This window comes from Epinephelus fuscoguttatus, linkage group LG19 (assembly GCF_011397635.1).
Source record: "Epinephelus fuscoguttatus linkage group LG19, E.fuscoguttatus.final_Chr_v1".
In the NCBI taxonomy this organism is placed as follows: Eukaryota; Metazoa; Chordata; class Actinopteri; order Perciformes; family Serranidae; genus Epinephelus; species Epinephelus fuscoguttatus.
Window position 1 is genome coordinate 10,540,309 of NC_064770.1, and position 11,179 is coordinate 10,551,487.

Here is an 11,179-nt window from a genome sequence, read left to right on the forward strand (position 1 = left end):
CTAAAAAATAAAGGAGAGTTGAGGGAGAGGGGTAATATTACCCAAAAAAAACTTCTGAGTTTCTGAGATTAAAACTGTAAATTTATCAGATTAAAAACTGGGATATTTATTAAGATTAAAGTGATAAATTTAGTTTAACTTCCGTGCATATTTATGACCATAGTCTCAGGAACTATCTGAGTTTTTATCTCATAAATTTACAGCTTCAATCTCTGAAATTCTATGGTTCCCTAACTTCGTTTTTCCTTTTTTTTTTTTTTTTTACCTACAATGGCCCTAATACACCGTCGTAAACCCTGGACCTGAGTGCATAATAATTGTTAAGGTCAGATAATATATTACTCTAATGGACCCTTTATGTCAAATCTCTATCATCTTCAGGTTGTAGAGAACGCTCATAAATATCTGTGGCTTTTAACAAGCACTATAATTAGCACATTTAGCTCATTTTTCCCACAGGTCCCAGAGCTGATGCTCTGGTGTGAGTGTGTGTTCCTTCCACTCCTCTATAAAGTTTTCATAGACATAATCTCTACATCCAAACAAAGTCATTAAACCAGTGCTTGGGACAAAGTACTTAGTGATTACTCTGAACGCTGACTTTGTATTTAGGTATTCGGGTGACAGAAGAGTTTATCAGTATATTACACATGAAAAAAGAAACTACAAACACAGCAGTGCTTTGTTAGGGGTCCTTCCGGAAAAGATAGAGGATTTTTTTCTGCCTTCAAACAACCTGTCACTTACAAAACTTAAGTTCTGGTCCTGTACACAGTTGATAGGATTCAAATCTCCATTTCTAGTCAGGTATTAAATGTTAGAAGTATAAGTACACAGCTGGAGGTATTGTAATTTTTACATTAGGCACAAACTATGACATTTAAAAAATTGGGCTTTTGCTCATTGTGCGTATTTTTTATGTAATCGTTTTTTAAAAGTGTTTTCAGTTTTATTGAAAGAAAAAAACAACCTTTTTTGTCAAGATTTCTCTAAATTAAATTTTACACAGGAGATTACAACTGATACCAAGGATTTTGTTAACCACATTATTAAGCTATGATGTAAAAACACAATGAACACAAAGAGTGAGGCTGCTTTCAGACACACAGGTGCTCTGTGAATAAATGCAGACCCCTCATTCATTTCAGTGGCAACGCTACGTTGGATTATCTGTGAAGTCAATACAGAGGTGGTCTGGCAACTTTTGACAGAATGCAATGTATTGTCATCCAGTAAGTTGCTACTGTCACCAATCAAATACATGCAAGCACACTTTAATGGTAGATTACCTTGTAAAATGACCACTGTATTTCAGCTGTTTGCCTTGCAATTGCTCTGTATAAAAATAAAATTACGGAAGCTATGATAAATTTTCATTTTGTAAAATCGTCCAACAGAATGTCAAACTATTGTGAAGTGTTATGTCTTCTGATAAGGCTCAATACTCACTGGTCTGTTTGTCAAACTGGACTTCCTTGATCATATTTCATTGTCTCACTACTACCTGAGGCAGCACGCCCCCACCAACACAACCATTTTTATTTAACAGGTCAGGGTTTTTTTTCTGCACCCACTAATATAAGGAAAAGACTTTTGCATCAACAGTTTTGGTTTAGTGCATGTTTGCCAAATTTTCTAGAACCCATATCATATCTATATATGGACAACAATCTAAGTTTAAGTTAGTTTATATTGATTCAGAGCTCTTTCTCAGCGAAGGCAGCTGGCTCAGGGATTATCCCGTGGCCAAACAGTGCATTTTTATTCACCCATGTTCAGAACTGTGATAATTGTGATACAACACAGTGACACACAGGTCTTTAATGAAGCTGCACAAACAGGAAAGCCTTGAATATTTGACGGAAAAAGCTCCATCATCACAGCTGGTGCCAATTCTAACTTCATTTGCAACAGCTGGATTTTGACAATCTTTGAGCTTCACATATATTTCAAAAATGATTCAAGTTTATTCCCACTGTCAAATTATTCCCCAGTAGATGTGGACCCATTAAGTGCAACTTGCACGTATTAACACTATCAACTCGTCAGCTTGATCAGCAGGATCCTCATCAGTGTGTACTGGTCAAACCCTGGTATACTCTACACAGGTACACACAACCACCATGCACTCTCTCTCACTTTGCCATCTTGGCTTAAGAGCAAGTCCACGTCAGCAGTTTAAGATCAGCCTTTATTTTACTGGAATCAAAGTAAATACTTGTGCTCTTGATGGATGATTCAGCACTCCATCAACCTGCCGTGTGATATAAATGAAGCCTGACGAGCAGCACAGACACACAGCAGGCGTCTGCTGCGGCTAGCGGGGCATTTAGTGCATTTCAGCGCCCTGCCGAAGCTGAGGCGTTGATCCCCACATGGCGATCTGGCTGGATGTCTACAGATCATCAGAAGCCAAAACTGTAGTTGTGCCAGGGGCTCCTGTGAATGAGCGAACAGGCCGGGAGTCAGAGCACAGTGGTGGTGGTGGTGGTGGAGGGGGGATGACGGGAGGTCGCGGTGTCTCCAGCCCCTACAACACAGACGGCTGTTTGTGCCATGCAACCCCCACCGACCCCACCTTGGTCTCAAACTCTCAGCTCCTAATTCACACTTCATAAATCAAGATGACCTCTCCTCATGTGAATTCATCTCTCTCTGTGCTGGATAATAGTGGCGCTATTGTTCCACCGCGAGGATTCATTTCAGAGACATAAACTATTCTCGAGGGCCAATGTATGGCCTTGATAGTTATAGCAGCTCCTGGATGTCCACACAGAGACATCCAGGACTGAAATTGCAGTCCTCTGTGTCAGGCCACGTCTGGTTGGTTATATTTTCAACTTCTCTGGCAGCTAAAATAGTTCCAAAAATAAGAACACTAATTGGCCAGTGTTTATTTCTGTATGGGAGAAATACTCTAAGTGTTTTTAGCAGGTTGTTTGTGGCATGATGGTTTAACAGTCAGTGCTCTCTGGGAGGTACGGCTCAGTCCACTGCATGGAAAAAGAGCCGACTCTCCCCTTTTTTTAATAAATAAGGTCTTTTATACGAAAATTGGTAATACAGTATAGTTGTGTGTGAGGCTGGCAAGGCAGCGTGTGACATCATGAGTGTTGACTCATGAGCAGATGAGTGATGCACACTGAGCTTTTTGCCTCCTCTCAAACTCATGTTTAGTGCCACAGAAACAGCAGTAAACCCTCTCTCTACTTCTGTCTGTCTCCCTGTCTGTCTATACAGTTGGGGGGGGGGGGGGGGGTCTGGTAATGAAGCAAGTGTTCCTATGCAAGGGGGCTGTCAGTTCTACACACAGCAGACCTCTGTCACCTGTTGCCACCAGCAGGAGGCTCGGGCGACGGGCGTGGAGCCAAGCCTGGCGGCCAGTAGCACGGCCCTGGCTCCACCTATAGACAGCTCAGCGGGGTGATTTACTCTGCCTCCATGCAGAGGTGTCTACGGACACTCATGTATACAGTGTTATAGTAGCGGCAGCATACAGCCAGGCCAATGTCTGAGTTTTTACACCCCATCGTCTCATGTTGACATGAAACAAACTGCAGTTCATTTTTGGATTGTCTGGCATGGTGACAAGAATCAAATGGATGGCACAGCTAATGAGTTCTTTCTTCACTGATTTAGGTGGGGATACAGCCCTCCGCAGGCAGTGTAGAAGTGGCCACTTTGAAAAAGGCCCTTTTCCAAACACATGAGCTTGCTTGGCTTGACTCGGCTTGAATGTTTGTCTTTTATTGATGTTGCACTTGTCTTGAGTTGATGATGTTTAAAAGCAATGTTCTCTTTAGCAGTCTTCACTCTTGCACAGTGCAACAGTTGTTGGTAGCCAGCGACTTATCATCATGGATTTTCAGGCATTTGTTACAATGTTGCTTGGCATGTACCGCTTATTGCTTGAAAAACAACGATGGGATTATTTAAACATGTCACTGATGCAGGTCACATCCCGCTTGGAGGAGGCTGGGCACACTTTTACCTGGATCCAAAGATGGTACATCTCAGATGTGACTCAGCACAACTCAGTGCATTTAAACTGGTAATGTTAACGCAAATCAGCATGGCATGGTTTGACTGGGCTTAACCAAAAGTGCTAATGAAAAACCTCTATTAGGTTTCAGTATATCTGAAAAAAATAAGTTTGGATGGCGTGTTGGCTGGCCACATTTAAAAGCATGTTTATACCTGTACCAAATGATCATGCTTGCTAATGGGGCAAATAGCCTGACATCATAGCCTCATCCTGGCAGCATCCTACTGCCTCCCTGATCTCTCAACAAAAACTCTGTCGTTTGCATGCCTTTGCAGTCTTAGAACTGCACAAATACAGATAACAGCACACACCTTAGGTCAGTCTTTTTACTTAAACACATTTATGATGTTGCATTTGGTTGCACACACAAAAAGTGACAGAGTAGTAACAGAACAAGAGATGTTTTATCGTGCGTACTTCCTCATGTCGTCACCCCATGCCATTATAGGACTTTTTCATTTGCAATTTTGGTAAACAATGCTGCACTGATTTGCATTTCCATTACCAAGTTGTGTTGCATTGCATCCAAGATGGACCATCTAGAGTTGGGCTTAAGCACTCCCAACAACCTGCATGCAGGTTGCAGTGACATCAGACAGGCCTCATATTCAGCGCCAACATTCAGTGAAGATTCAGCAACATGCTTCAATATCCTCTGCTGCTGATCCTTCTCAGTTTCAACATGCAATAATCTGCAAAACACCTAAAACTTGGATACTCTGTCACACTTATGGTTGTTTAAATCCCTAATTTCTGATGTTGTCCTAATTCAGTGTAAATGATTTTAACTATACATCTACAACATAACATGTTTATCATTCTGTATTTCTGTTTTTAGCAATTATATATTGCTATTGTTGCTTGTTGTTTTGTATGATTTCATTTTGGTTTCAATTAGTATGCATGATGGTTCTTTGCTTATTGATTGTTTTTTATGTCTTTGTTCATACTTGGCACCACTGAAAATAAGGGTCTCCCTCAACTGATTCCCATAGTCTTAAATAAAGGTTTGAATGAATGATGTAAAAAGAATAATAAGCAAAGACAAAGGGAATGACGTGCTCTTGGTCTGCAGATGAAGCATAAACTCTGCTTACTTTTTAGAGCATGAGAGGAGCTGAACATCTGGCAAACAAAGGTACAAGAAAGTTGTTGACCACAATAACACCAGCAGGGCAAGCTGAAAAACATTCCTTGGTTCACAAGCACATCACCAGTTTAAGACAAACCTTCAAGCTGGTAGCCATGTTGTGTGGAGATGCAAATTCCTCCTGTGCAGGCCTTACCTGCCAAGTCAAACTGAATCAAGCCAAGTCAGCACGTGCTTCTGTTGTAAATGCTTAACTTGTAAGTGTTTAACTGTATTGTATTCCTTTTTACCACAATGTTGTATGTCTTTAACCATTGTACATATTGTAATCTTTATCATCTGAGGATGCCTATTTACATCTGGCAAAGGGACTACTGATGAAAACAATGTCTTCAGCTAATCAGATGCATTTACATTTGTTTAATGTACACTGTCTCTCCTTAAATAAATTAATGAAAATTGAAAAAGGGCTAATATAATGTAAAGGGACCATGCATGTTGGGTTGATATTTATGTCAAGTTATCTTCATCAGTGACTCTGTATGTCATTAAGAAAGCAACGGGGGACCAACTGTACTGTTATGTAACTATAACAATGTCATTTTTAACTGCCATTTTGGAGAAAAGGGAAATATCCATTTGTAGACTGTATGCCCTTGAAGCATACTTAAGTCTGAAGTGTGTGCCAATGGAACATGTTGCTTTTGGTCATGCAGCATCATGCATGTTTGTGATTCTGTTGTTGCTTTCAGGTGTGGGTGACAATGAAATACTCCCTTTTTTTAATAAGCCCTTGGAGTCAAGGAGAGTCAAGCGTGTCTAAGGATTGCTGGCAGAGACACCTCAGTGTCAGGAGACAGTTGAGCAAAGTTCAACTTCATGCAAATAAGCTGCAATACAGTGCAGCCTTGGTACTGTAAGTACTGTAAGAGTATGTGTCACTACCATGACTGCAGCGGTATAAGACATACTGTCTGATTCTGTCTATTTACATGGGCATCAACTAAAAAAAAAAAAGGATGGAAGGATTTCAGAGATTATAAATAACTATGGTCTATTAATTTCACAGTATGGTTATTATTCAGGATACAAGGTAAATGTGGATAAAACAGAGGCTATGGAGGTCAGCGGCAGGATCTCAGAAGGTACAAAACTTCAGAGTGGATTTAAATGGTCTAAAGAGGGTATTAAATATCTTGGCATATATATTCCCCCCTCTTTACATAATTTGTATGAAGCTAACTATGGTAAAATGATTCGGAGTATTATTAGTGATTTGGAACGGTGGGCTATGCTTCCCCTCTCCTTGATTGGTCGTGTTGAAAGTATCTGTATGAATGTTCTGCCAAGGCTGCTTTATTTATTTCGGATGTTACCTGTAGAAATTCCGAACTCAACTTTTGATAAGTTGGATAAAATAATTTCACATTTCATATGGCAAAAAAGCGCCCTAGAATTAGACTTAAAACCTTATAGTTGTCTCAACAAGATGGCGGCCTTAAGCTTCCAAACTTAAAATATTACTTCTGGGCTGCACAAATGAAGCCTTTAATAGTATGGATTCAGAACAACGCATATACTAGATGGCTTAAAATTGAACAAAGTATGTGCCCAGAGCCCATGCAAATTGACACACCCATAAAAGAATTGGCAGATTGGACTAAGATTACTCTTAAAATCTGGAAAAAGATACAATCAGCTTTTGGCCTACCCAAGATAATTTCATCGTTAACAACTATTGGATTTATGAAGACCTTTACACCTAACAACCTAGATACTAGTTTTAGAAAATGGTCAGACCATAGACTGGTTTATTTGCGGCAATTATTTAATGGTGGAAATCTTAAGACATTTGAACAACTAAAAAATGACTTTGATCTCCCAAAGACAGATTTCTTTAGATATTTACAACTAAGAACTTTCCTGATGACACACAAGGAATGGACAAAACTTATAACATCTACAACTATAGAAGAGTTCTTAATAGAAATACAAACAGGGAATAGAGATAAGAAAATAATTAGCAAATTATACCATATATTTTTGTCTATGAATCTGCACAACTCCCTACAGATAAAGCAGAGATGGGAAGCGGAAATGAACAAGGTTGTATCACACGATACCTGGAAGCAGGTGTGCACTGAGGCACACCTGGCTACAAATTCTAACACATGGAGGGAATTTAAGTGGAAAATAATTACTAGATTTTTCAGGACACCAGAAATAGTAGCCAAGATGGGGCCAGCTCATTCAAGTTCATGTTGGAGGAACTGTGGAACACATATTGCTACCCACACTCATATATTCTGGTCCTGTCCTAAATTAGGTGCTTACTGGAGAGAGGTATTTGACGCCCTTGAAGTGGTTTTCCAACAAGATATTTCACAGGAACCTACAGTGGCATTACTGGGGGTGATTCCTAAAGGATTGGAGGCACGGGCCAAGAAATATTTATTGAATATATTGCTTACAGCTGCATTAAAGAGTATAACCATTAGATGGCTGAAACCAGATCAGCCCACTTATAACATATGGATCCAAAAAGTATGGGATCTTTATCAAATGGAGCAAATTACATACTCATTAAGGCTCCAAAGATCCATTTTTGCTGTTCGATGGAGCCCTGTTATCCCTTTGTTAATGCAGTGAGACTTGCTGCTTGACCCCTCTGTTTGACTTTTGCTCCTTGCTCCCTTTGGGGTACATACTGCACCCCCTTTTCCTTTTTTCCTTTTTTTTTTTTTTAACTTGTTTGTTTCCTTGTTGTGATGGTCGCTGTTGTTTCTCTGCCCCCCCCTCTATGCGTCTTGGAGTGGACATTTAATATTTTAAGCATCTGACTAACACTTGAATATGTATAATTGTATATGGATACAGCTGGAAAGGAAGATAATTGTATGGATATATATTGTACTGTTGTTGACAAAAATAAATAAAAATTGAGTTAAAAAAAATAGCTATGGTCTAAATTTCTGTATGAGACAACTACTCTGACACACACAAAAAGGCAGTTTTGCAGTTTTTCAGATGAGCTGGCTGGCTCTCTGTGAAGCTGATATAGGAAACGGTGCAGCCGTAGATGAGACAGAAAAATGAAGACTGACAGCAAGAGGAATGGGACTTGAGTTTAGAGGGAGGGGGGGGGAGTTGCTGTTTAGGCCTGGCCAGACGCTGCAGCTGCACTCAGTGCTGCAGTGGAAAGGGTTAACACGAGACAGTAAAGTGAATCCAGATGTGCTGTTATTATTAATATCTCTGGCTGATGAATGGGAAGGTAAAATTACAGGCGCCAGCCAGGGAGGCCCCGTGTGTTGCCCTGCCACCCAGGCGCTTCCCAGCTCACCTCCACAGCTCCTGCAGCCACAGCAGATCAGGGTGAGACCATCAGCAGGATGAGGCCGTCGGCAGGGTGAGACTGTCAGTGAGCCTCCACGTGGCTTCAGCGTGTAAAACAACCAGCAGGCAGGTAGAAAGACAGGCAGCCACTTTCACCAGCCAGCGGTTCAGCACTGGGCAGAGTGATGGGCAGACACATGACTTCATACGTCACTTTCATCTCAGTCACTGCTCTGTGTCATGTCAAAATGAAAGAATGATTTCATACGATTATGTAACTAAAAATGGGTTTCCGCAGGAGTGGTGATGTACAGACATTTTTGGATTTAAGCTCAAAACTCAATATCTTTAAATCTAACCACTTACATGCCACATTAACATGTTATCTTTCCACCAGAAACAGAATTAAGACAATAAAAGTACAACCAAAACCAGTGGCTTAATTAAGAGTCAATCTACTAAAAAATGTGTTGTTTGAGTCACTTTTAAGCAAAAATTCCGAACATTTCCTGTTTGTTTTCTTTTATGATAAGGAGCTAGATAACTTTAAGCTGTTAATCAAGCAAAATAATGAATTAAAAGATGTCACTTTCACTATTTTCTGACATATAGACTAAATTATTAATCTATGAATCTATTTAAAAACCTAAAAATATGTATTGTTTGCAGTCACAAATGGAACTCAGTCATTGAATTACTGCATTAGAATAAGAATATAATCAGGTTAGGCTAAATCAATAAATGGAAAATTAAAAAAAAGCCCTAAGATCTGTGTGTGTTTGAGCCTCTGTGAAAATCAACATGTTTGTTTAACTCTCAGCTGCTGTTGAACTGAACCATCAGGCAGCTTCATGGGCTTGATAGGAAGGAACCTATAATCACTTTATTGGCTCTATAAGCTTCTCACACCTCCTCCAATTCACACCTCAGTCCGCCTCTCGTGTTGGTTCAACATGTGACAGTGTTGTTGCTATGAACTCAAACAGACGTGGAGACAGACGGGATTTCATACCACTTCTGGCATACCAAATCGTTTTTTCTCTCCTTTTTTCCCTTTCATCATAAAACGTGACACTTCAGCAGTGAAGTTTCTGTGTTCTGTTAGTTAACAGGGGCTCTGCTGGTTTACATCAGGAGTTGCTCAGACATTGTCAGAAACAGCAACAGACTGCTGCTTAGTGAGAATTTCTGGTTCAGACTCCCAAACAGTCAGGATTTAGGTCAGCCTTTTCACTTTGTATTTGTGGGAAAGTTAACATTCGTTAACACTTGTGCATGGTACAAATCACCTCCGCAAAGGAGGTAAAAACAGAGGCTATTTTATGTTTGATTGGTGATCATCATACAGCATCATCACCATAACACCAGTTAAGGACCGCTAAACAACATACACACTTGTAAAATACAGCGATCCACCCTGATTGTTGGAAGATTTTATTACATTTTGTTTTCATCTGGGGCGCCCTGTCACACCAAGCTCTTGTTTGTTATCTCTAAAACTGAATTTTTCCATTATGTTCTATGCAGTGGGTGCATTTGAAAACTTTTGTTGTGTTCCTGTTTTTGCTGCAAGATGATTGTGCACATACGAAATGGTTTGCATCACTGGTGTTAATGCAACAGCTACCATTTGTGATTCACAATTAAATCAGAATTTAAACAGATGCAATCTGACAACAGAAACAGATGTGGACACCTGCAATGTGTGTTCAGCTACTTTAAAAATAATAAAGACACAGTGGTGATGAAGAGTTTTACCTCTGAACACATCAAATGGTCAATCAATTCCACACTACTTCTTACCAAAAGATGGTGGTCCATCATTGCAGTTATTTTCTACACTGGCATATCCTGTTCATGGTCACAACAGGCAACAAGGTGTCTGTCACAGAACAATGAAAAAAGTGCCATCTGAAAGAGACAGAAAACATTTTATTTGTTTGGTATCTCGGCACAGATGGCGAATTTTAGGAAAACCAGTCTAGTATCCAACCAGGAAATAGTTTGATATTTGTATGGCTTGACAGAAAGTTACAGGAAGACGGTCAGTGTAGACAAATGGGGGCTACACTGGAGACTGGAGTGTCTTGTCTCCACCCAACAATCAACACTGTTGCTTTTAAACCATGACCAGATCTTTCCTCAAACATGACCATGCAGCTGTAGTTGCTTAAACTTAACAAGACTTTAACCAAATATGCTTTTGGTAAGAACTACCTAACAAGTCATTTTGTCATTTAGGTGTGAGGACCTGTTGCAAAGTGCCAGGACAATACCCAATTTCAAATCTAAACAGTTTCAAATTTATTCCACATTATGGTTGATATGTGCGTCTGAACCGCTGAGTGACTGAAATGCATCAAAAATCCTAACTAAGAGTGTCAACTGTCACACTTTGAGTTCAACTTTTTCTTTGCAAAAGCAGGCTGCTTTAATTTGCATTTCTGTCCGCAGCCAGAAAATGGTACTATGTCCTAGGGTGTCTTCACAAGCCCTGGACTCGTAAGGCTAGGTCCAAGTTCTAAACAGTCTCATTTGTTCAGATAGGGGTCTCGTAACGGCTGCAGGTCCTCTGGTCTGTGTGTCAATATGTCTAATACCCAAGTGAATCCAAGCAGACTATCATCTCTGATCACGTGTTGTGTCATAATTATAACAGGAGATAAATTTGGCTGCAGCTACTTGGCAGCATACTGTGCTGACTGTGC

General features: G+C 40.1%; 1 protein-coding gene across 1 annotated transcript in view; it reads right to left on the bottom strand.

The window, feature by feature from the left end:
• Positions 1–9,435, bottom strand: part of LOC125879676 (RNA binding protein fox-1 homolog 3-like) — a 574,563-nt gene extending 565,128 nt beyond the window's left edge. The window contains exon 1 of the mRNA XM_049561666.1: positions 9,432–9,435. The gene's annotated coding sequence lies outside the window, so the exon portion shown is untranslated. The remainder of the gene's footprint in view (positions 1–9,431) is intronic.
• Positions 9,436–11,179: the final 1,744 nt, after the last annotated feature.